This window comes from Tachyglossus aculeatus, chromosome 1 (genome assembly GCF_015852505.1).
Source record: "Tachyglossus aculeatus isolate mTacAcu1 chromosome 1, mTacAcu1.pri, whole genome shotgun sequence".
In the NCBI taxonomy this organism is placed as follows: Eukaryota; Metazoa; Chordata; class Mammalia; order Monotremata; family Tachyglossidae; genus Tachyglossus; species Tachyglossus aculeatus.
The window spans coordinates 109,890,605-109,917,341 of record NC_052066.1 but is presented as its reverse complement, the minus strand read 5'-3'; the positions used below and the strand labels follow the sequence as shown (position 1 = coordinate 109,917,341).

Below are 26,737 nucleotides of genomic sequence, written 5' to 3'. Positions count from 1 at the left end.
CAAATTTCCGTCCATCCACATTTCCTCTAGCTCAAGTAATCTCTTTATATGCAGTGAATGGACAAACCTTCCTAGGACTATTTTCCTGTACGTAATTTAGGATAAACACCTCACTAAATTCCTGGAATATATATAGTGGTTTCACGGGGGCAAGAGGGACAAAATAGATTTTACAGCTCCCTTAAACAAATTCCACAAATAGAACCCTTAAGGAAATGTTATTTGCTGGCAACAGCAGATATTTCCAGTGGCCAGAAGAAGTGGTTCATTATTGCTAATCAGCATTAGTTTTCACATTTTACTTGCAAGATGCTGCAAAAACATGAATGCATTATTTCTCATCATTCCTTGGAGTTATTAAAATAAAAATAATGATTAATAATATATTAATATCATCATTATTATTGTTCTCATTTGACATATGCCAAGACTGAGGTTCAGATATCTCAGCCAAAGTCCCCGAACTAGGACAAGACTAATAGTACTCTCTACACATCAAGTGGCACCACAAGATCACAAACAACAAACTTCTAGAATGATGTCAATCTCCCAGAAACCAAGCTCTGTACATATCAACTCAGTTCTGGGTGGGACTTGTGGAAAGAATGGAAGACAACAGGACTCTCAAACAGCTGCTCTGGCCACCCAGAGTTCCAGGACTGGTTGGTACACTTTGTAATAATAATTAAAAATAATAATTATGGTATTTTTTAAGTGCTTACTATGTGCCAGTACTTACTGTACTTAGCACTAGTACAGTGTGAGAAGCAGCATGGCTCAGTGGAAAGAGCCCGGGCTTGGGAATCAGAGGTTGTGAGTTCTAATCCTGACTCCACCACTTGTCAGCTGTGTGACTTTGGACAAATCACTTAACTTCTCTGTGCCTCAGTTACCTCATCTGTAAAATGGGGATTAAGACTGTGAGCCCCATGTGGGACAACCTGATTACCTTGTATTCCCCCCAGCACTTAGAATAATGCTTGGCACATAGTAAGCACTTAATAAATGTCATTATATATATATATATATATATAATATAATTTTTATATATATGTATATATGTATATGCATATACATATATACATATATATACTATATATATATATATACACTAAGTGCTGGGCTGGATACAAGCAAATGATGTGGGGTTCACAGTCTCAATCCACATTTTACAGATGAGGTAACTAAATCACAGAGAAGTGAAGTGTCTTGCCCAAGGCCACACAGCAGACCAGTGGCAGAGGCAGGATTAGAACCCATGATCTTTGACCTTCTGACTTCCTGATTTATGCTCTGTCCACTACATCCTCCTGCTTCCCTAGTAATGAGGTAATCAGGTGAAATCCCACAAGACAATCTGATAAATGAGAAGTTGAGGTCAGCTGCTGACCTACTGTCTTAGTTTAAATTGCAGTCACCCAGTGTTGTGACCAGGGGGAAGCACTGGGAAAGAGGAAGGTGGGATTTTCTTCTGGAGCTGTCCCTCAGCAGGGGCAGAGGAGACAGTGTCATTGTGGGAACATGTGTGGTAGGGACAGGGAGTGGAAGCCCTGCTATAAGGCTTGCTACAAGGCCCCCATGGCAGAGGTGATGGAACAGAGCCTCTAGTGCACAGTTTCATTCACCATACTGGGAGGTGTGGCCGGGGTGGCATCAGATTGTGTCATATGACAGTCAGATGTCATACAGAAGCACTATGACATAGTGGATAGGCCACGGGCCTGGGAGTCAGAAGGTCATGGGTTCTAATCCCTGCTCTGCCACTTGTCTGCTGGGTACCCTTGGACAAGTCACTTCACTTCTCTGGGCCTCAGTTACCTCATATGTAAAATGGGGATTGAGATTGTGAACCCCATGAGGGACAGGAACTTTGTCCAACCTGATTTTCTTGTATCCACCCCAGCGTTAATACAGTGCCTGGCACACAGTAAGTGCTTAACAAATACCACAGCTATTATTATCATTATTATTATTATTTCAATTGTAGGGGATGTGGTGTTAAAGTGGGTCATAATTCAGTCTCTTTTCCTGGGGACTAGTAGATTTGGTGGTATGCCCAGACACACTCATAATCCAACCAAGATCCTGTTATGCAAATTACACCCCTGCCACATACTCCTGCACAGGACAAAGTCTTTGAATGAAGCAAAACCTATGAGGGAGAAATGCACTGAGGTCTTCCGGATATGCAGAAGTCATGGAACTTGGAGTAGAGGTATAAGGGAGATCAGGGTTCAAAAAAGAAGAAACAAAGCAGGAACAGACTTTGTGGGAAAACTTGGAAGTATTCTCTACTCCTCCTTACCTTTTCATTCATTCAACTGTATTTATTGAACGCTTACTGTGTGCAGAGCACTGTTCAAGCATCATATACAGTTTATCTTCAAATCCTTTCTATTTTTCTTCCACAACATCTCCATAATATACCCTTCCTCTCCATGAAATGTCCACTTCACTGGTTCAGGCATTTGCCATTACCTGTCTTGACTACTATATCAATAAGCCAATCGTTGGTATTTACTGAGTGCTTACTGTGTGCAGAGCACAATACTAAATGCTTGAGAGAGTACAATATAATGGGAATTGGTAAACACGTTCTCTATCGGTAAGGAGCTTATAGTTTACAGAGGGAAACAGACATTAACATAAATTATGGATACATACATAAGTGCTTGTTGGGGAGAGGGTGGAGCGCATATCTATAGCTCAGTGGAAAGAGCACAGGCTTGGGAGTCAGAGGTCATGGGTTTTAATCCCAGCTCTGCCACATGTCTACTGTGTGACCTTAGGCAAGTTACTTAACTTCTCTGAGCCTCAGTTACCTCATCTGTAAAATGGGGATTAAGACTGAGCCCTATGTGGGGCAACCTGATCACCTTGTATCCTCCCCAGCACTTAGAACAGTGCTTTGCACATAGTAAGTGCTTAACAAATGCCATCATAAAAAAGGGCTTAAAAAGTATAGATCCAAATGCATAAGTGAGGCAGAAGAGAGGAATTAGGGGAAATGAGGGCTTCCTCTGGGGAAATGAGGGCTTCCTCTAGAAAGGTCTCTTGGAGATGTGTTTTAACAAGACTTTGAAGATGGGGTAAGTGGATGTCTGTTGTATATGAACGGAAAGTTCCCGATCAAAGGGAGGTCATGGGCAAGGGGTAGGTGATGAGATAGAGAAGATCAAGGTATAGTGAATAAGTTGGTGTTAGGAGAGCTAAGTGTACAGGCAGAGTTGTAGTTGGAAATCAGTGCAGTAAGGAAGGAGAGGACACACTTACTGAGTTCTTCAAAGTTGGTCTTAAGGAGTTTCTGTTGAAGTAGCTGTGGATATAGACTTAATGCTCCTCTATAGACTACAAGCTCCTTGTGGGCAGGAAACATATCTGCTAACTCTGTTGTCTTGTACTCCCCCAAGTACTTAGTACAGTGCTCTGCACACAGAAAATGGACAGTAAATGCCACTGAATGACTGATTGATTGGATGAACAACCACTGGAGGTTCTTGAGGAGTGGGAAGATGTGGACTGAACTTTTCTTTAGAAAAATGATCCAGGTAGCAGGATGAAATAAGGATTCCTCCCTGACCTCCCTGCCTCCTGTCTTTCCCAACTCCAGCCTATACTTCACTCTGGTGCCTGGACTGTACTTTCCAAATCATCAATTTGAGCACATTTACCCACTTCTCAAGAACCTGCAATGGTGACTCATTCCCCTCTCTGCATCAAGCAGAAATTGGCTTTGGCCTCAATCAACTCTCTCCTTCTGATCAATCCATTTTCTTTTCCCTTTACTTTCCACTCACACTCTTCACCTTCTCCAAGGTAACCTCAACTTTGGGCCTTCTTCTTATGTCTCCTCTCATTGATTTCTTGGCCATGTTCTACCCTCTTCTTGGAACTCCTGCTCCCTTCAAATCCAATGGACCACAGCTCTCCTCATCTTCAAAATCCTGAAACCACATCCCTTCTAATAGGCCTTTCCCAGTTTAACTCTTCTTTCCTTACAGTCTAGTGGAAAGAGAATGGACTTGGGAGTTAGAGGACCTGGGTTCTAGTCCCAGTCTCCCACTTGCCTGCTTTGTGTTCTTGGGTAAATCACTAAACTTTTCTGTGTCTCAGTTACTGCAGTTGTAAAATGGGGATCAATACCTGCTCTATTTCTTACTTACACTGTGAACCCAATGAAGGACAGGGGCTGTGTCTGTCCCAATGATCTTTTATGTGGCCCAGTGCTTAGTGCAGTGCTTGGCACATGTAAGCACTTAAATGTTCTTCTCCTCCCTTCCCCTCTCCGTTCCCCTCTCCCTTTCCCTCTTTCTCTCCCTCTTCTTCTTAAACTTTTTCTTCTCCTTCTCCCTCGCCTTCTTCTTCTTCTCAACGACCAGCTTCCACTATGGCCTCAACTTCTTCTGCACTTGTGTCAACTGAATCCCTGCAAACTAACTCTTCCCATAGCTCTAATGTACATATTTTATATACCATATTAAACACTAACTCAATCTAAAATCAATCAATCAATTGTATTCATTGGGCACTTAGTCCATGAGAACTGTACTAAGTGCTTAGAAGAGTACAACAAAGTTGGTATACATATTCCTTTCCCAAAACGAGCTCAGTCATGCATTCTTTTTTCCTCTTTCCTCTTATTTGTGAATTACTTTAGTGTCGATTTCCCCCGAGGATGGTAAAGGATCATATCTAACTCTAGTATATTCTCCCAAGTACTGTGCTTTATATACAGTAAGTGTACAATCAACACCACTGAATAATAGATGGACTGATTATTATTAATGGTAATGATGATAATAATAATAATGATGGCATTTATTAAGTACTTAAGCACTGTTCTAAGCACTGGGAGGGGTTTACAAGGTGATTAGGTTGTCCCACAGGGGGCTCACAATCTTAATCCCCATTTTACAGATGAGGCAACTGAGGCACAGAGAAGTTAAGTGACTTGCCCAAAGTCACACAGCTGACAATTGGCGGAGCTGGGATTAGAACCCATGACCTCTGACTCCAAAGCCTGTGCTCTTTCCACTGAGCCACAATGATGATATTAATAATAATAATAATGAGAATAATAATTGTGGTATTTGTTAAGCATTTACTATGTGCCAGGCACTGTACTAAGTGCTGGGATGGTTATAAGCATATTGAATTGGACACAGTTCCTGTCCCACATGGGGCCTACAGTCTCAATCCCCATTTTATACATGAGGGAACTGAGACACAGAGAAGTAAATTCAGCAGTGCAATCTTTAACAGCAGAACATATGAAAGGGTTTGGCAACCACTCTTTGGTCTCATCAGTCATACCCACCCACACTGTTAAAAGGTCATCATCAACTATGATTTCTGAATTAAAGGATGGGCAAAATTTTCTGCATCTTATCTTATATTATGGAATGAATATAAATATATACCGATATTTCTCTGAGGTTCTCAGCAATAAATTGTCCAGAATGCAAATAATTATTTAACATCATTCAATCCAATTAGTCCCATTTCATGTGGAAGAGAAGCAGCGTGGCTCAGTGGAAAAGAGCCTGGGCTTTGGAGTCAGAGGTCATGGGTTCAAAGCCCGGCTCCGCCACTTGTCAGCTGTGTGACTTTGGGCAAGTCACTTCACTTCTCTGGGCCTCAGTTCCCTCATCTGTAAAATGGGGATGAAGACTGTGAGCCCCACGTGGGACAACCTCATGACCTTGTATCCCCCCCAGCGCTTAGAACAGTGCTTTGCACATAGTAAGTGCTTAATAAATGCCATTATTATTATTATTATTATTATTATTTTCCTGATTCACTCCTGCAGCTAGCAGTTATTACGGCAGCTGCCTGCACAGCTCCCTTGTGTCACTACATAGGATCGGAAGGAAGAATTTTCCCCATTGTGCACCTCATCACCAGGCTAGCATGGATTTACATGAGCTGAATACCCTTCCATTTCCCTTTCAAGTGGGGTAGGAGAGGGGAACAGACTGTAAACTCATTGTAGGCAGCGAATGTGTATTTTACTGTTCTCTTCCAAGCACTTAGTACAGTACTCTGCACACAGTAAGTGGTCAGTAAATATGATTGACTGACTTACTGACCAAAATAAAATTCATTTTCACTTTATTTTTAATGCCAACCTTCATCATGGGCATTGACAGATCACTGAAGACTAATACCATTCAGTGACTGAAAAACAACTAAGGAAAGCATTAGAAGAACTTAAAGATCAAGTCAAGAATCACACTGTTTAGTCTGTAACGGTGAGGGTTAACTATAAACACGGGAGTTCTGTTAAATGTCACAGTAGTTAGTATGTTCTAATCCCAGTCCCCCAACCTACTGTAGCTGCTGTAAAATATATAGCAATAATTTCCTGAGGCGGGGTAATGTATAAGGAATGTCAGGCAAGAACTGAAATATTTGCCTTAGCTCTGTTTTATTAAAGTGAAACTTTTATTAAGGCATGTGGTGAATTGAGCAATCTATATGATTCATGCAGTTATAAACCTATTGCTACATTCACAATAAATCAATGAGCCATTGTCGAAGGTTTGCTGTACAGTTAGTAGGAAATCAGGACAAAATCAGTGTGGGGACATTACTCAGACCATATGAAAGTATTAAATGTGAATTCTGGGTCTATTAAATATGGAAAAATCATATTTCATGTACACTTTTTGTTGCAAACATCCTCTTTAGTACACTCCAATTTAGGTCAGTCACTAACAGCCTTCAACATTCACTACTGTTAAATAATTATTTGAACTATTTAAAATTCCACTTGGAACTTTATGGTTCTGATATATTTCAGAATAAAAATTTTGCACAATAAGTCTTCCTGGGAGAATAAAAAAAAAACAAAATTACATTTAGAACAGGGCACCATCCCCTGCAAGTCATCTGAAAGCTTAAAAGCCTTCTAAAAATGCAACAAAAATATGTCATTTCTGTTCAGATTCACCAGAGGCAGTTAGACATCATAATTAAATTGCATTTTCTCATCTCACTAGGTCCTCGGAAAACTGTTTCATTCTCCATCATTGCATTTCCGGCTATCACTGCAAGAGCTAGAATGATGATTCTTATCTAGAACTCCTTCTGCATGTAATAGTGACAGAAATCACAAGATAGCTCTTGCAATTTGTATATCTATTCACTCAGTTTCTAGTTTCATTCTCACTGTGTCTTGATCTTGCCTGTCTTGCTGCTGACCCCTAGCCCACGTCCTATCTCTGGCCTGGAACGCCCTCCACCCTCAAATCTGACAGACAATTACTCTCTCCCCATTCAAAGCCTTATTGAAGGCACATTTCCTCTAAGAGGCCATCCCAGACAAAGCCCTACTTTTCCTCATCTCCCTCTCCCTTCTGTGTTGCCCTGACTTGTTCCCTTTGCTTTTCCCCACTCCCAGCCCCACAGCACTTATGTACATATCTGTAATTTTATTTATTTGTATTGATGTCTGTCTCCCCTGCTATAGTCTGTAAGCTCATTAGAGGCAGGAAATGTGACTGTTGTTGTATTGTACTCTCCCAAGCACTTAATACAGTGCTCTGTACGTAGAAAGTGCTCAATAAATATGACTGACTGAATGAATGAATGATTTATTTCAAATTGCCACATAGGACCAGATTAGAAACAAACCAAGAGCCCCTCTTCCCTTTTTAAACTCGAAATTCATCAGCCAGCATATGGGTCCCAAGATGAGTTCCCAACCTGAATCCGGATACCCACCTGGCCCTTGTAGTCTATATTCTAAGTGTTAGATAAGAGAGTGATTTATGGCACTTTACATATGAAAATTAATCTCATGGGAATTCTAGTATCTTCTAAAACAGATGGTGGGAAGGTTCAGGATATCTTCCACATCTGCATTAATAGATCAGTGGGATGAGGCATAGCTTGGACCAAAGGTGTGGGGCGGGTTTTTGGCTGACCTAGTCCTCGTGTTTGTCCACTGTAGGGTGTCTCTACCAGCAGAATATTTCAATGGTGTAAATTATTCCAACCGCAGAGACCCCTAAATCAATATGGAGCTCCGGTCATATACATGAGATCCAAATTCAGAATCAAATACGTAATGAATTTTGGGATGATTTCGGTCAGTAAATCATAGAATGTTCCTTTCATTTGATCTGAAATGTCTAATGCATCACTAAAATATCTCTAATATAGAAAGCAGTCTGTACTTTACAAGGAACACAAATACAACCAAAACAAGTTAAAGCTAAGAAATCCATAGGAAGAATTTTTGAAACAAATCTAAGGGAAGGAAAAATGCAAATGGCAAATGCTAAGGGCAGTTATTGAATTTCACCTATGTGGCAGTTTGTCCGTATGGGCTAGTGAATTGACAGGGCTATTGTTCAATGCCTCTTCACCCTGGCACGTTTCTGCTGAGCCATGTAGTGATTTCACCTTCCCAGCAGGTATGCTATATGCTACAAAATCCCCTGCTTGCATTTGGAACAAAACCCACTGGTGACAGAAAGCTTGATGGAGAGACCAGCATGAGAGTTACATAATCTTTGGCCTTAGAATGGTATGTGTCTTTTTCGCTCTATGTTGTCCGAGATGATCTATCATAGACTATTATGTCAGATTATCCACTGGGACTCCAGTCTTTCTGCAGAAATGCAATTACGTTTCTGATAATGGTATTTCCAGTTGCTGAGATGGACAAGGCTGGTGCAGTGAGCGGATGAAGTGAGACTTCTAGGGTGATATAGAGTATGGTCAGAAGAACAGGGCATTGTTTACGGAGCTTGACTGGACATTCTTTAGGTTGGTTCCTCTGGGAGTTTTCACCACCCAAGACCTTCTCCCAGAAGTTACAGATGAGTACTCCAGAGCAGAAGTGGACCCAGAGGTGAAGGGATCCCTTCAGGTTTGCATATTTGCTAACGGTTCCCATTGGTTGGAGTCCAAAATTCTGGTGTCAATCATGACTCAGGGGCTCAACCCGAGATTCCTGGGCCATGACAGAGAGTTGAAGCCACAGCAGAAAACTTCATCCTGCTTCTTAAGCAGCACCTCCTCCTCCCTGCTTCATGTTCTTGAAAAATGTTTACAGGTTTTTGTCAGCATGCTCGTCACTTGATTAAATAATTTTTCTGCAAGCATTTTCTGTGTTCTCCTCAGGATCCTCTCCACCTCCAATGTCTCACTTAAGTTATGGACTCCAAAACTAGGGGGAAGGGTCTTCTTCACTATAGGGAAAACTGAACTTGCCCTGGGCCTCCACTATTAAAGAAATCCTTACACCATCAGGACCTCTAAGGGGGAGAGAGGGGTGTTGCAATCACTAAATCAATCAATCGTAGAAAAGCAGCGTGACCTAATGGATAGAGCACAGATCTGGGAGTCAGAAAGACCTGAGCTCTAATGCTGGCTCCACCACTTGTCTGCTGCGTGACCTTGGGCAAGTCACTTCATTTCTCTGTGCCTCAGCTACCTCATCTGTAAAATGGGATTAAGACTGTGATCCCGTGTGTAACATGAACTGTGTAACCTGATGATCTTGTATCTACCCCAGTGTTTAGTAAAGTGCCTGGCACATAGTATGCACTTAACAAATACCATAAAAAAACTAATGAGCACTTGATTAAGGCTGTTAGCAACAACTGGGACAAGATTTGTGTCCAATCTGGTTTGCTAATATCCACCCCAGTGCTTTGTACAGTGTTTGGCACATAGTAAGCACTCAACAAATACCATCATTATTATTATTACGCGCAGCCCACTGTACTAAACACTTGAGAGAGTACAATTTAAGAGCTGGTAAACATGTTCCTTCTCCACAAGGAGCTTACACTCTAGAGCCCAACTTGAAATCATCAGCAGTGTGGCCAAGTGGAAAGAGCATGGAATCATGAGTCAGGACATCTGGGTTCTAATCCCAGCTTCACCACTTGCTTGCTGGATGATCTTGGGCAAGTTCCTTAATTTCTCTGTGCCTCAGTTTCCTCATCTATAAATTGGTGCTTAATCAATACCATTCTCCCTCTTATTTGGACTGTGAGTCCCATGTGGGACAAGGACTGTGCCCAACCTAATTATCTTGTATCTACTCCAGGGCTTGGAACACTTTAGCCCTCAACAATTACTACAATTATTATTGTTATTATTAGGTCCACAAAGACTGAATGAATGGGATGTCCCTTCATTCTTACCTCCACCACAATTTATTGTCCTTGTCCATCATACTCTCCATTGTTTCAGGGGAGGGAAGGGCACTGATCAAACAATCAATCAAAAATATTTATTGAGTGCTTCAGTGAGCAGAGCACTGTACTAAGCTCTTGGGAAAGTACAATAAAATTAAGCATTATCCCTGCTCTCTAAGAGATTGCAATCTAGCAGAGTGGACAAATACAAAATTAAAATACCAGTAAGAGGAAACCAAATAATTTAAATATATGCACAAAAGTTGTATGGTAATAATAATTATGGTATTTTTTAAGCCCTTATTATTAGCCAAACACTGTTCTAAGCTCTGGGATAAATACAAGGTAATCAAGTTGGACACAGTCCCTGTCCCACATGGGGCTCACAGTCTCAATTCCCATTTTACAGATGAGATAACTGAGGCACAGATAAATTATTTAACTTGCCCAAAGTCACATAGCAGACAAGTGGCAGATCTGGGATTAGAACCCATGACCTCTGACTCCTAAGCACTTGAAACTCCTTGTACTCTCCTAAGCACTTAGTCTAGTGCTCTGCAAATGATAAGTGCAAAAGAAATTCCATTGATTGATTGACTGTCTAGTTGGAAAATACACAAGTGTGAATAAACAAATTCCTAGGGGATACAAAAGAGATGAAATAGCAATTGGGGGGAAATATGATGGGCATAAGATAAATTAATTAGGGAAGTCCTCCTGGAGGAGTTGTGATTTCAAAAGGGCTTTGACGATGGGAAGAGCAGTGGTCTGCTGGGTGTGAATAGAGAGGGAGTTACCAGGAAGGCCACAGGGCCTGAGCAGGAAGTCAGTTGAAAGAGAGATGAATATGAGGCACAGTGAGTAGATTTGCTTAGAAGGAATGAAGTGTACGAACTGGTGTGTAGTGGTAGAAGTGTGACACCCAATAGGAAGGGGATAGCTGATTCACAGGCTTAAAACCAATGGTAAGGAGTTTCTGTCCAATGATGAGGGAGAGAAGAAAACCACTGGAGGTTTTTAAGAAGCAGTATTGCCTAGTGGAAAGAACCTGGGCCTGAGAGACAGAGAACCTGTGTTCTCATCCCAGCTCTACTACTTGCATGCTGTATAATCTTGGGAAATTCACTGAACTTCTCAGCACTTCTGTTTACTCATCTGCAAAATTTTGATTAAATATCTGTTCCCTTCTTACTTAGACTGTGAGCCCCATGTGGGGAAGTGACTGTGTTCAACCTGATCATCTTATATCTAACCCAGCACTTTTCTATGGTATTTGTTAAATTCTTACAATATATCAAGCAATCAAGCATTTTTTTCCCTTATGGTATTTGTTAAATACTTACTATGTGCCACGCAGTACTAAAATCTGGGGTTGATAAAAGGTTGTCAGGTTGCACACATTCCCTGTCGCATATGGGGCTCACAGTCTAAGTTACAAGGAGGAGAATTTAATACCCATTTTACAGATAAGGTAAATGAGGTTCAGAGAAGTTAAATGACTTGCCCAAGATCACACAGCAAGTAATTGGCAGAACCAAATGTGGGACCCCGGTCCTCTGACTGGGTTCTAATTATTATTACAGGTGTGGCACAGAGTAAATGCTTAACAAGTACCACCATTATTATTAGGGGCAGAATGGAGTATGGACTGGTAAGGAGAGAAACTGGAGGCAGGAAGACCAGTGAGTAGTTAAGTTGGTATGTGACCAGTGCCTGGGCCAGAATAGTAGTACTGTGGATGAAGAGGAAGAAGTCAGTTTTGGAGATGTTGTGGAGAAAGAACTGACAATATTTGGTGATAGATCTGAATATGAGGATTAAAAGGAAAAAGGTAAGGATAGTGTCTAGGTTGCTGGGGTTGTGAACTGTGATGGGAAAGTTAAGTGTAGAAAAGGATGTGAGAGGGAAGATGTGTTTGGAACATGTTGAGCATGTCGAGCACGACATGCCAGTGTGATAGCCTCTAATAATAATAATAGTGGTATTTGTTAAGTGCTTACTACATGCCAGGCAGTGTACTAAGTGCTATTTGTTAAGTGCTTACTACATGCCAGGCAGTGTACTAAGTGCTGGGGTGGATATAAGCAAATAGGGTTGGACACAGTCCCTATCCCACATGGGGCTCACAGTCTCAATCCCCATCATACAGTGAGGGAACTGAGGCCCAGAGAAGTGAAGTGACTTGCTCAAGGTCACACAGCAGACAAATGGTGGAGCTGGGAGATGCCCTGGAGGGAGCTGGAAATGCCAGCTTGATGAGAAGAAGAGGTCATAGTTAGTGAGGTTGATCTGGGCATCATCTTCATAGGGATTATAATCGAAGCCATGAGAATGGATGATCACCCTAAGAGATTGAATTTAGATTGCAAAGAGAAGGGGATTCAGAAAAACCTTTGAGAGGCACCCAGAGTTGGAGACTGGGAGGCAGAGGAAGAGTTGGCTAGAGACTGAAAGGAATATGCTAAAAAGATAGGAGAAATAGAAGAAGACTATCAGGAAAAATAAACAGCAATATTAGGTAGTATATCCAGAAGGGAGTGATCCATGGCATCAAATACAGCCCAAATGTTGAGGAGGATTAGGATAGAGTTGAGTCCATTAAATTTGGGAAGAAGGAGTTAATTGGTTATTGGTCAATGATCTCAGTGGAGTGACAGGGCTGAAAGCTGGATCACAGGGAGATACATAAGGGAGATACCAGAAAGAAGTTAAAAGTAGCTCGTGTAAACAACCCATTTGAGGGATTTGGGAAAGGCTTTCCGCTATTCCAAATCTGGTTTAATGTCTGTCTCTCCCTGTAGACTGTAAACTTCTGGAGGGCAGGGGTCACTTCTACCAATTCTGTTATACTTTTCTCAGTGCTTAGTATAATCTGCACACAGTAAACACTCAATAAATTCCACCCATTGATTGCTTGGTTGGCTGGGAGGAGGGAGATGGGATGATAGCTGGAGGATGCAGTGGGGATCGTGAAAAGGTGTTTTAGGGTTGGGAAGACATGAATATGTTAGAAGGCAGAGGGGAAGGAGCCCTAAAAGAGTGAGTGGTTGAAGATGGTGGTCAGGAAGGGAAGAACAGTGAGCATATGTGCTTTAAAAAGATGGGAAGAGTAGGAGTTGGAAGTTCAGATGGAGAGGTTTGATGTTGAAGAATGCAGTAAATCTCTGGAGGGATGGCTAAGAAGGATGAGAGAGTAGATGTGGGGATCAGAGGGAGATGGGAAAATGAAGGGGAGATTTTGGGCTTGACCTAATGAGAAGCAGTGTGGCCTAGTAGAAAGAGCACAGGCCTGGGAATCCATCAGCCTGAGTTCTCATCCTGGCTCTTCCACTTGCCTGCTGTGTGATACCTTTGGCAAGCCACTTTTCTTCTCCATTTCCTCTAAAATGAGGATTCAATTCCCGTTCTCTCCCCTACCTAGACTGTAAACCCCCTGTGGGACAGGAACTGTGTTCAATTACCCTGGATGGGAAGGGTATGCTTATTTCTCATACCCTGGGCAATGTGAAATTGTGTCTAGGGAGGGAATGGTTCATCTCACATACTGCCAGCGCTCACATATTACCAAAGAGTCTGTTTGGTATGCCTCAGCCAGATTCTGATCCTACCATTCTCTAGAGAGAAATTCACGTAGAATCACAGTGCCAGGATACTAAACTATACTTTCCTGCTAATGAAATCACTATGTTCTCCTTAATTTGTGAATAGTATACAGAATACTGTTGCACATTCTTGGATTGTGCTGAAGTCAACATTTCTCCAAATGCTCCTATTGTAATTCAGCTCACATTTCTTTAGGTAGTTCCAAAATGCAAAGCACTATATTATCTCAGAGCTAATGCCTCTGGGGCTTCCTCAGATTCAGTCCTCTTACATTTTGTTAGGGAGAACTGGATTCTGGTAAAAGAGTTCCCATTGGGTAAACTGAATAGCAGAGCTGATTATATGTTGCTATCTCCTCCTCTCCTCTCTGTCCTCCTCCTCCTTCTTTTTCCCTTCCTTGTCTTCCTCCTCCTCCTGCCTTTCCAGGCCCTCCTCCTCCTCCTTCTCTTCCCAGTCCTTGCCCTCCTCTTCCTCCTCCTGTTTCTCCTCCTCTTGCTCTCCCTCCTCCTTCCCTTCCTTGTCCTCCTCCCTTCTGGTCCTCTTCCTCCTCTTTCTTGTCATCCTCCTCTTCCTGCTCCTTTTCTTCCTTCTCTTCCTCACTGTCATCCTCCCCCTCTTCTTCTTTTCTTTCCTTGTCCTCCTCCTCCTTCTCTCCCTCTTCCTTTTGCTGCTACTCCTCTGCTCCTCCTCCTCCTCATTTTTCTTCCCTATTGACCAGGATTACCATGAATCCTCAGGTGACTAAGTAATGGGCTCTTTTCCATGGCTATTTTGGAGTTGCAGAACTCTACTTCCACTTGTACTATCATTCGGAGCTTCGGCTTCAGGAATTCCAGGTCAATATACTAAGTTAGATTTGCTCACTTATTACGAAGCATGCCTGATTGAAAAGAATAGCTGGGAAATATGGAATCCAACGAAAGGCAGTAAATAGTCATATGAAAATTACAAGATCACAATGGTTTACTATTTGCAGGTTCAAATAGCCAAGTCGCCTTTTAAATTTAAGTTCATATTTGCATGCCAGGCCGGGGATATAAAAGCTGCTCCTGCATGCTCTCGGATTCTTCCATCACACCCAAGAAAAGCACCATGGAAACATCACCTTCCCTCCAGCCACTGAAGGTCCCTGCTACCACCACCCACTTGCAAGCTCTTGGATTCCTCCATTGCTGCCAAGACTTTGAGCCTATTTTGTCTGTTTGTGTTGTGTTTTAGTGGTTCATCATTGCCGTTGTTTCGGTCTCCAATTCCTTCTCCTCATTTGAACTTTTAGACTGTGAGCCCCATGAGAGACAGAGACCATGTTTAATTTCCACCCTTCTCTTTTCTCCCAACACTCAGTACAGTGCTTTGTACAAAGTGAGCACTTAATTCATTCAATTGGGTTTATTGAGCGCTTACTGTGTGCAGAGCACTGTACTAAGCGCTTGGGAAGTACAAGTTGGCAACATATAGAGATGGTCCCTACCCATCAATGGGCTCACAGTATAGAAGGGGGAGACAGACAACAAAACAAAACATGCTGACAGGTGTCAAGTCATCACAATAAATAGAAATAAAGCTAGATACACATCATTAACAAAATCAATAGAATAGTAAATATGTACAAGTAAAATAAATAGAGTAATAAATCTGTACTACTACTACTTTAGAGAAGCAGCGTGGCTCAGTGGAAAAGAGCACGGGCTTTGGAGTCAGAGGTCATGGGTTCAAATTCCGGCTCTGCCAATTGTCAGCTGTGTGACTTTGGTCAAGTCACTTAACTTCTCTGTGCCTCAGTTACTTCATCTGTAAAATGGGGATGAAGACTGTGAGCCCCCATGGGGGACAACCTGATCACTTTGTAACCTCCCCAGCGCTTAGAACAGTGCTTTGCACATAGTAAGCACTTAATACCATTATTATTATTATTATTATTATTATTATTATTATTATTATTATTATATTACTACTACTACTAAAGTGTCTTGTCGTATGCTGTTGAGTCATTTGTGAACCATAGCGACGCCATGGACACCTCTCCAAGAATGCCCCAACTCCATCTGCAATCGTTCAGGTACTGTATACATAGAGTTTTCTTGATAAAAATATGGAAGAGGTTTACTATTGACTCCTACCTTGCAGTAAACCTGAGTCTTTGCCCTCGAGTCTCTCCCATGCTGCTGCTGCCCAGCACAGGTGAGTTTTGACTTGTAGCAGATTGCCTTCCACTCTCTAGCCACTGTCCAAGCTAGGAATGGAATGTATATGCCTCTGCTTGACTCTCCCTCCTGTAGCTGAGATTGGTAGAGTACTGGAAACTCTCCAGGTGCGACCCTGAGAGGGGATTTCTAATAATAATAATAATAATTATGGCATTTGTTAAGTGCTTACAATGTGCCAAGTGCTGTTCTAAGCATTAGGGTAGATACAAGGTAGTTGGATTGTCCCACGTGGGGCTCAGTCTTAATTCCCATTTAACAGATGAGGTAACTGAGGCACAGAGAAGTTAAAGGACTTGTCCAAGGTCACACAGCAGACAAGTGTTGGAGGCAGGATTGGAACCCATATCCTCTGACTCCCAAGCCTGTGCTCTTTACTACTATTACTACTAATGGTATTTATTAAGTACTTACTACATACCAGGCACTGTACTAAGCACTGGGGTAGATACAAGGTTGGACACAGTCCCTCTCCCACATGGGGCTCACACTCTTAATCCCCGTTTTACAGATGAGGTAACTGAGGTACAGAAAAGGTAAGGGACTTGCCCAAGGTCACAAAGGAGACAAGTGGTGGAGCCAGAATTAGAACCCAGGTCCTTCTGACTCCCAGGCCCGTGTTCTATCCACTAGGCCACTCTGCTGCTGCTACTACTATTACTAACTACTACTAAGAAATAGTTCTTTAAGTTCAGCACTTAGAACAGTGCTCAGTGCTTAGAACAGTGCTCAGCGCTTAGAACAGTGCTTTGCACATAGTAAGTGCTTAATAAATGCCAATTTTTATTATTATTATTATTATTATTTTATTATTATGGACAGAAACATCAACAGTTCTATTCAGCAACTAATACAAACAACACAACAGTTGGTTAAATATAGCATGGCCTAGTGGAAAGGGCACAGTCCTGGGAGCCAGACGACCTGGGTTCTAAACCCACCTCTGCTACTTGCCTGCAGTGCAACCTTGGTCAATCACTTAGCTTCTGGGTGCCTCCATTTTCTCATCTATAAATTGAAGATTAAATATCTGTACTCCTTCCTTAGACTGTGAGATCTATGTAGGACAGGTACTGGGTCTGACCTGATCACCTTGAATCTTCCTCAGTACTTTGTACAGTACTTGGCACTCTGCACTCTATTTATTTATTTACTACTCTATTTATTTATTTATTACTCTATTTATTTATTTATTTTACTTGTACATATCTATTCTATTTATTTTATTTTGTTACTATGTTTTGTTTTGTTCTCTGTCTCCCCCCTCTAGACTGTGAGCCCACTGTTGGGTAGGGAGCGTCTCTATATGTTGCCAACTTCATCATCATCATCATCAATCATATTTATTGAGCGCTTACTGTGTGCAGAGCACTGTAGTAAGCGCTTGGGAAGTACAAGTTGGCAACATATAGAGACAGTCCCTACCCAACAGTGGGCTCACAGTTCATAAGGGGGAGACAGAGAACAAAACCAAACATACTAACAAAATAAAATAAATAGAATAGATATGTACAAGTAAAATAAATAAATAAATAGAGTAACAAATATGTACAAACATATATACATATATACAGGTGCTGTGGGGAAGGGAAGGAGGTAAGATGGGGAGATGGAGAGGGGGATGAGGGGGAGAGGAAGGAAGGGGCTCAGTCTGGAAAGGCCTCCTGGAGGAGATGAGATCTCACTAGGGCCTTGAAGCCTCCCAAGCGCTTAGTACAGTGCTCTTCAGACAGTAAATGCTCAATAAATATGCTTGATTGATTGGCACATAGTAAGCATTTCATAAATATTATTATTATTATTGTTATTATTATTAGATTTGATTACAGTCCTCTAGACTGTAAGCTTGTTGTGGTCAAGGAGTGTGTCTACCAAGTATGCTGTATTGTACTCTCCCAAGCACTTAATCCAGTGCTCTGTACACAGTAAGCACTCAATAAATTCAATCGTATTCATTTATTTATTTATTTATTGATTGATTGATTGATTATGATAACAGGAATGATAGCACTACGTGCTGCTGGTGAATTTGAGTGCAGTTTAGCAAGAAAAGCTATATTTGCTTGCAATCATTTAGACAGGGCTTTTGGTTGAGAAATAATGTGTCTCTTGATTAACCTAACCATCAGAATCTCCTGGCATATGCTGTCCATGAAAAGAGAACAAGTTGGAAGGGAGAATTTGGAAAAAACCTAATATCAAACATCTATTTGCCAATCAGAGAAATGCTCAGATATTAGGATGGTGGGATGTACTCGGGGCTGGGGCAGATTCCTTGAGAAGCTAACTTGTGTCTGCCCCCTACACTGTAAGCTCGTTGTGGACAGAGAACATATCTACCAGTTCTGTTGTATTGTACTCTCCCAAGCACTGAGTACAGTGCTCTGCACATGGTTAGCACTAAATAAATATCATTAATGATGATGATGTAGCAGCATAGCCTAGTGGCAACACCATGGGTTTGGGAGTCAGAGGACATAGGTTCTAATCCCAGCTCCGTCACTTTCAGAAGCAGCATGGTCTAATGGAAAAAGCACAGGCCTGGGAGTCAGAGGACCTGGGTTCCAATCCTGCTCTGTCACTTGTCTGCTGTGTGACCTTGGGTAAATCACTTAACCTCTCTGGGACTAAATTACATCATCTGTAAAATGTGGATTAAAACTGTGAGCCCTCCTATGTGGGACAGCACTGTGTACCACCCTCTTACCTGTATCTACCCCAGAGCTTAGTACAGTGTCTGACACATAGTAAGCACTTAACAAATGTCACAATTACTATCATCTACTGTGTGACCTTGGGCAAGTCACTTCACCTATTTTGGCCTCATTTACCTCATCTTTAAAATGGGGATTAAAACTGTGAGCCCCATGTGGCACAGGGACTGTAACCAACCTGCTACCTTGTATCTACCCCAGTGTTTAGAACAGTGCTTGACACATATTAAGCACTTAACGGCGACCATAATTATGATGATGATGATGACCAGTGTATTCCCACACCAGAGTATTCATCATTACCAGATTTTTCGTGAGAAAAATTAACAATGATCATTATATTTATTAGCTATTAGTAAGGTGCCAAACACTGTACTAAGTGCTGGGGTAAATACAACATAAGCAGATAGGATATAGGCCATGTCCCACAGACTAGGGGGGGAGAACAGGCATTGAATCCCCTTTTATAGTTGAAGAAAATGAGGTGCAGAAATGTTAAGTGACTTGCCCAGAATCACACAACGGGTGGTGGGATGAGAATCAAGTTTCCCTAATTCCCAAGCTCATGTCCTTTCCATTAGGTCACTCTGCTTTCTCATTCTTTCTAAAAATATTCCTGCCCCATGCACCCATGTGGATTTGGCTAAAGATCCAGCACATTCAAAACTCAGATGCCTTGGAATTGCAAAGAAAGAATTCCCATTGCCTGTAATTTGGAATGCTTGCAAACATGTTTGATTGGTTTAATACTCTACAGTCTCTTTGCACAATACTGCATGTAAAACACTCCATTTCCTCCCAGTAGAAACTAGGCTTTGCTCTGACCTTTCATCATCTTTGTATTACCTGAACTGAAGCAGGGATCATCTCCCATCAGGCTGCTTCAATGGCTTGTTTATGTCTGAGCTGATGGGGCTGGCTTCTCGTGGAGGACTTCAGCTCTGCTCCTGGAGTATGTCAGGATCTAGGCCTTCTCCTGATGTCCCTTGGGAGCTCATGGGCTTCCCTGTAAAGTACTTAGGAAGGTCACTGTGCTCTGGCTGTTATAAGTGGCTCAGCTCCATCTCCCCCCTCCTCATTTGTAATTACGTAGGCTGCCCAGCTGCTCCCCCGGCCCCCACACAGAGTTTCCCAACACAATCTGAAAACAGATCACCCAGTGGCTCCCAAACACTCAGCTCTTACACTAAAATCACAGCACGCCAACAGCCTCTTTGCTCTTACCAATTCACTGCTTCTCGGTACGCAAAATCCACTCAGGAAACTGGCTTCTGGAAGAATTGAGGAACAGTCTACCTTTGAATACCTTCATTTTCCATCTTCCTCTTGACTTCTAACTGAACTCCATAGGTTTAAGCCACTTGCTTCCCACTTCCATATATGCCACAAACATATCTGGGCGCTCCAATAATAGTAATAGCATTTATTGAGCACTTACTGTGTGTCAAGCGAAGTTCTAAGTGCTGGGGTAGATACAAGTTAATCAGATTGGATACAGTCCCTGTCCCACATTTGGCTCACAGTCTTAATCCCCATTTTACAGATGAGGTAACTGAGGCACAGAGAGGTTAAGTGACCCACCCAAGGTCACACAGCAGACAAGTGGCAGAAATAGGAATAGAACCCAGTTCCTTCTGACTCCGAGGTCCATGTTCTATCCACTAGTCCATGCTTGCCTCATTTACTTCTTGCCCTGCTGCTACTAAAACTGTGAACATAGGCTGATCAGTCCCCAACTTTATGATCTGGATCCCTAGCCTTGCTTATCCCAATCTCTAGTAAGATGGGAGAGTTTCCAATCAGGGCAGTGCCAATATGGTGGCTTTATGGCCTGGTTCAGTTTTTAAAGCCAGTTCCTGCCCAGCCCCAACCCTACAAAATTCTTATACTCTTTTCATCTTCCAATTCATAATAAAATATTAGCACCTACAATTCTGAATTTATGAAGCATGTTACTTTTCCCAAAGCACTTTAACATCAATGATCTCATTTCATCCTCCCAAAAACAACCCTGAGAAATAAGAAACCAACAGACATTGTTAACTTCATTTTCAGATACGGGCAATATGACCTTAAGTGACCTGCCCAAGGTAGCTCAGCAGTAGAGTGAAATAGCTGGGATGGGAATACGGTCTTTCTGACCTTTCACTCTTTCCATTACAACAGACTGAAGTCATGAGCTCCAATGTTACATGGTAACAATGCTTCACTGGCAGGCTTTCAGTACCAGCTTAGCCATGAATATGATGACAGTACTACCTTTCTCCCCTCTCAGGATTGCACCTGGAGAGTTTCCAATACTCTACCAGTCTCAGCTACGGGAGGGAATGTCAAGTAGAAGCATCACCATTCCATTCCTAACTTGGGCAGTGGCTAGTGAGGGGAAGGCAATCTTCTACAAGTCAAAACTCACCTGTGCTGGGCAGCAGTGGCATGGGAGAGAGTCAAAGGCTCTCACAGTAAACTCAGTAACTCCAGTTTACTGTGAGGAAGAAGGCAATGATCAACCACTTCCATATTTTTACCAAGAAAACTCTATGGGCACACTACCAGAACGATTGCAAATGGAGGTGGGGCGTTATGGGAGAGATGTATCCATGGAGTCACTTGGGTCGGAGATGACTCAACAGCATCAGAAAAGACAAGAGTACATTTCTGTTTCTTGCCCCCATTTCCTTTAAACCTCAGCTATTCTAAGGGACACTCCCTTGCCTAACCCCCACCCCACCTTCCTCTCACAAGAATATTTCTGGCACATTTGAGAAGCACCCAGCTAAGAGAGAAGCAACATTATGGCACCGCCAGCACATTCATGAAGAAACAGGAGGAGAAACTAGGAAAAGACAAACCAGATGAAAATGCCTATAGATCCTAGCTATTCAGGCTTCTATGAACACACCGGCTATTATAGCACTAGTCACAATCAGTGTTAAGGCTCTTCACTGATTCTCCCCATCTTATACTTTGGCATTTTTTGCCTGCTATTCTCCAATTCACTCACTTCACTCCTCAGAAGCCTAGTCTTCTAGCAACATCTCGGTTTTTTCAACCTTCCCATCTTGGTTACCTCGTTCACACTGTTCCACTAGTCTGGAACTGTCTCCCTCTCCAAATTGGGCAGCTCACAGCTCTTCCCATATTCACTGTTCTCCTAAAATTCCACTTCATCCAACAAAACTTACCCAAATTAAGTCCCAACACCCCACGTCATATCAAACCATCAACTGCTTCTAACACTTACGTATTTAATTATTTGTACCCTTCCTCAGCACTTATTCACAGGTATATAATTTATTGCACTATAAATCTATTCTGATTATGTTATTTGTAAGTTATTTTATGCTTGTCTCTGCAATTAGAATGTAAGTTTCTAAATTCCACTTGAAGACTGCAAGCTCTATGAGGGCAGGAATCATGTCTACTGACTCTATTATATTTTCCCAAGAACTTTGTAGAGTGATCTGCACACAGTAAGCACTCAATAAATACCACTGATTGATTGAATGTGGGTAGGGAACATCTCTCTTGCTTCTGTTGTACTTTCCCATGCATTTAGTACAGAGCATTGATTACATTCAGTGGGATCTCAATGAATACCTTAATTACTACTAACTTTACAAGCAAAATTCCGTAGATATGTTGACAAACTTATGAGTGTCACAAAGGCAGAATTTTGAATTTTCAAAACAGCTTCTTAAGGCAGTCTGAGTGAGAGAGGCAAAGAGGGCTACCATTTAAAAAACTTCACTTTGCCTTGATTCACAGACGACTTTAGAAACTGAAGGCCTTTGTCTTTTGGGAAATGAATTACCAAATCAACCCACCACACAGTGTTTCTGAAGTAGTTCCCCTTCAGTCCCTTGACAACTATTCCATCTCCAAGAAGGACATAAATGGTGTCACAACCAGCTCTGTCAACAAGTACCAGCAGCTGAAATTCCTCCCAGTGGCCCTTTATGGCAAATGAAAATGATCACTTGCTATTTCTTGCTTCCCCAACAAAATGCAATCATATAATTTCAAGTTTAGATTCTACCAAAAGGCTCTATTTGAAATCGAAAGTTGCCTCACTGATATCCCAGACTGCGCCTCCTCCTCCCAGACTGAACCCCATCCTTCCTCTCCCCCTCCTCCCAGACTGAGCTCCCTCCTTCCTCTCCCCCTCCTCCCCCTCCCCATCCCCCCGCCTTACCTCCTTTCCCTCCCCACAGCACCTGTATATATGTATATATGTTTGTACACATTTATTACTCTATTCATTTATTTATTTTACTTGTACATATTTATTCTATTCATTTTATTTTGTTAATATGTTTTGTTTTGTTGTCTGTCTCCCCCTTCTAGACTGTGAACCTGCTGTTGGGTAGGGACCGTCTCTATATGTTGCCAACTTGCACTTCCCAAGCACTTAGTACAGTGCTCTGCACACAGTAAGCGCTCAATAAACATGATTGAATGAATTTAATTCATATTTGTAGTTTGAGAGTATTTTAGTGGTATTACCCATAGTGAAACATCTAGAAACAGGAAAAAATGAACAACTCTTTCATTTTCTTTTAGAAACTTGATCCTATCTGAGAGAGGGGCTTATAGTACTGCGTTAAGTGTTACACATTTCCCGGCGTTTGGCTGAGCTGGGCTGAACTTTGAGTGTTCACCATTTTTTCCACCTGCCCTAAAATGAGTTTCTTTGAGAAGACCACTAAGATAAAAATAATATAAGGAAAACAACTAAGATAAGATAAATCCACCAAACTAGCTCTCTTCCTCCCTTCAAAACCCTACTTAGAGCTCACCTCCTCCAGGAGGCCTTCCCAGACTGAGCCCCCTTTTTCGTCTCCTCCTCCCCATCCCCCACCGGCCCTACTCCCTTCCCCTCCCCACAGCACATGTATATATTTGTACAGATTTATTACTCTATTTATTTTACTTGTACATATTTACTACTCTGTTTATTTTGTTATAGCTGTAATTCTATTTATTCTGACAGTTTTGACACTTGTCTACATGTTTTGTTCTGTTGTCTGTCTCCCCCTTCTAGACTGTGAGCCCATTGTTGGGTAGAGACCATCTCAATATGTTGCCGACTTGTACTTCCCAAGTGCTTAGTACAGTGCTCTGCACACAGGAAGCACTTAATAAATACGATTGATTGAATGAATGAATGAACGAATAAACCTGACTTACTTTACCTAGTTTCTCCTAGTTTTCAGATCTGAAACACTTGTACCGTCTCCAGTCAAAACCAAAAGAATTGCCTCTGTCTAACCTTTCTCAATGAGAAATGGAGTAGAAATGCAGCTGGCTGTCTTCCTCAGATGGAAAGATCCTGCTCGCTAGATGTAGCAATTCCAAGAGATCCATCAAATCCTGGGGGCAGCAAGGTTAATGTCCCCTCTAGATCTCAGGCCTCCTCTCTAACCCCTTCTGGAAAATCCTGCTCAACATTTCTAGGATTCACATAATAAAACCTGGCCATGGAATATGACATCTACACCATTAAAGGCTGAGAAGAGTAATCCTGATATGTGCCGTGTTTCAGATACACAGAAGATCCATTTGCTTTCATTCATAAATGAAATGCTGACAGATTTATGATTATTTGGCTATTGTCTTTCTTCATGAATTTCTTATACTGGGGAAAAGGCTATGGAAAATGGTTGCTGTGTGAATGAGTTATTACAGAAGAGACTTCATCTGGGTTGGGAAAAAACATGGTAATGCTTCATAATGCTTCCCGAAGAGGCCTGGGAACCGAGCCCCTGAATACCATTCCTACCTATGCCACTATTTTCACGGCGGTTATGGGGACAGAACATGCCTCATGTCTAAATTGAGTCTGCTAATACCTTCCACATGCAGTGTGCTTAGTAAAGAAGGAACCAGGAAATCAGAGTTAACAGCTGAGTCTTCCATTCTACTTCTAGTTCCATTACTGATCCTCTGTGTGACCTTGTTCAAGGCAATCATTCTCTCTGGGTCTTTATTTCCTTCATTATGAAACAGGAATGGAGGATTTTACTTTTTAAGTACTTGAATATGCTTTGAGATAAGAGTAACATAATAAAATTAAGTGTTTTAACCAAAACTCCCACTAAACTTACTAGTGAAACTAATAGATCATGAGCCCCCTGAAGAACAGTGACTAAGTCTAATGAGATCAATCAAACAATGGTATATATTGAGTGCTTACTGTGTGCAGAGAAACTGTACTAACCATTCGGAGAGCACAATCCACATGTGCATTTTCTCCCTTGCTTAGTACAGTGTGCCGCACGCAGTAAGCATTTGATAAATACTATTATTACTACTACTATTACTCCTAGTAGAATCAGAATTATTTTTTATGCACGGATAGTGTAGATTAAAGCAATTAACCAGAGCAATGTAGCAAGCACTGTGATCAGTAGATGATTTTTTTTTCAGTTTTAACACCCTTAAGTACTTTACAAGCATAGAGAACTTCAACCTCATACCATCTTCTATCAATCAATCAACAGATGGTATTTATTGAGAACTTATTGTGCGCAGAGCACTGTACTAAGCCCTTGGGAGAGTGCAATGCAACAGAATAGGTGGACACATTCCCTGGCCACAAGGAGCTTACAGCCTAGGGGAGAAGAATGACAAAATAAAATATGGAATATGTTTACAATTGCTGTGAGGCTGAGGGTGGAGTGAATATCAAGTACTTAAAGGGTACAGATACAAGTACATAGGTGATGCAGAAGAGAGAGGGGGTAGGGGAAATAGGGGCTTAGTCGGGGAAGGCCTCTTCAAAGTGATGTGATTTTAGTAGGGCTTTAAATGTGTGGAGAATGGTCTTCTGTCATATGTGAAAGAGGAGAGAGTTCCAGGCCAGAGGGAGAACATGGGCAAGAGATAGAGAGTCAGGATGCTTGGCTTCTGAGTTGAATGGTACTGGACCACTGGAGAGATTGGTCATTAAATGAAAAGTCTACTGATTTGGTCCACTGATCTGATCATGGATTTCTTCAACAGAACCAGGAAAGAAGGAAAGTAAAATGGAAATGAAGCAGAAGGTGCCCACAGTTCCTTCACTAGCAACTCTGCAGAGAGAATTAGCCTGAACTAGTGCTGCAGGGGAAGCTTAGAGCAAGCAATGATACGTCCTTTTGGGGAGTGACCTCCATCAGCACTAAGTAGTGAGTTCCCATCCATTTGCTAGAGGATTCTGACTGGAACCCTCTAGAAAGCTGAGAGTCATCAGAGACTGTTTGCTATATGAAGTTAAAGAGATGAAACACAAACCACCCAATCACACTTCCTTTTGCAGGCTGCACTTTGTCACCTACTTTTTACTTAATCTGAGGGATACTGCCTTGTACAACTAAAATAAAGACCTCATTTTTTTCTTCAGCTAAGAAATGGAGTATTCACTTAACCTTCAGAGAGAATCAGTGCTCTTAAAAATCATTCTTTTCTTCAATGCTGTTGATATTTTATTTGAAAAGTCACTTTCTCACATCTCTGTAGGAGTCAATGTAAATCAATCAGTCAATCGTATTTCTTGAGTGCTTACTGAGTGCAGAGCACTGTACTAAGCTCTTGGGAGAGTACAATATAACGGTGAACAGACACATTAACTGCCCACCATGAGCTTACAGCCTAGAGGGAAGACAGAAGCAGCATGGCACAGTGGATAGATCTTGGGGTTGGGAGTCAGAAGGTCTTGGGTTCTAATCCTGACTCCCCAACCTGTCTGCTGTGTGACCTTGGGAAAGTCACTTTACTTCTCTGTGCTTCATCTGTAAAATAGGGATTGAGACTGTGAGCCCCTCATGGGACAGGGACTGAGTCCAACCCGATTTTCTTTTATCCACTCCAGTTCTTAGTACAGTACCTGGCACATAGCACTTAAATGCCGCTACTACTACTACTACTACTACTACTACTACTACTACTACTACTACTACTACTACTACTCTACATATACGTACATATGTGCATATGTAAATGGCCTAGTGGAAAGAACACAGAGCTAAGGATCAGAGTACCTGGGTTCTAAACGTTATTTTTTCACCCATGGGCCAGATAA

The 26,737-nt window shown here is 41.8% G+C and overlaps 2 non-coding genes across 2 annotated transcripts; one reads left to right on the top strand and one right to left on the bottom strand.

The window, feature by feature from the left end:
* Positions 1–15,951: 15,951 nt before the first annotated feature.
* On the bottom strand, positions 15,952–16,089 carry LOC119936897. The gene has a single exon (XR_005453873.1). It is a non-coding gene; the product is annotated as a small nucleolar RNA SNORA7 (small nucleolar RNA).
* Positions 16,090–20,943: 4,854 nt separating this feature from the next.
* On the top strand, positions 20,944–21,081 carry LOC119934312. Its single transcript, XR_005452907.1, has one exon. It is a non-coding gene; the product is annotated as a small nucleolar RNA SNORA7 (small nucleolar RNA).
* The last annotated feature ends 5,656 nt before the right edge of the window (positions 21,082–26,737 follow it).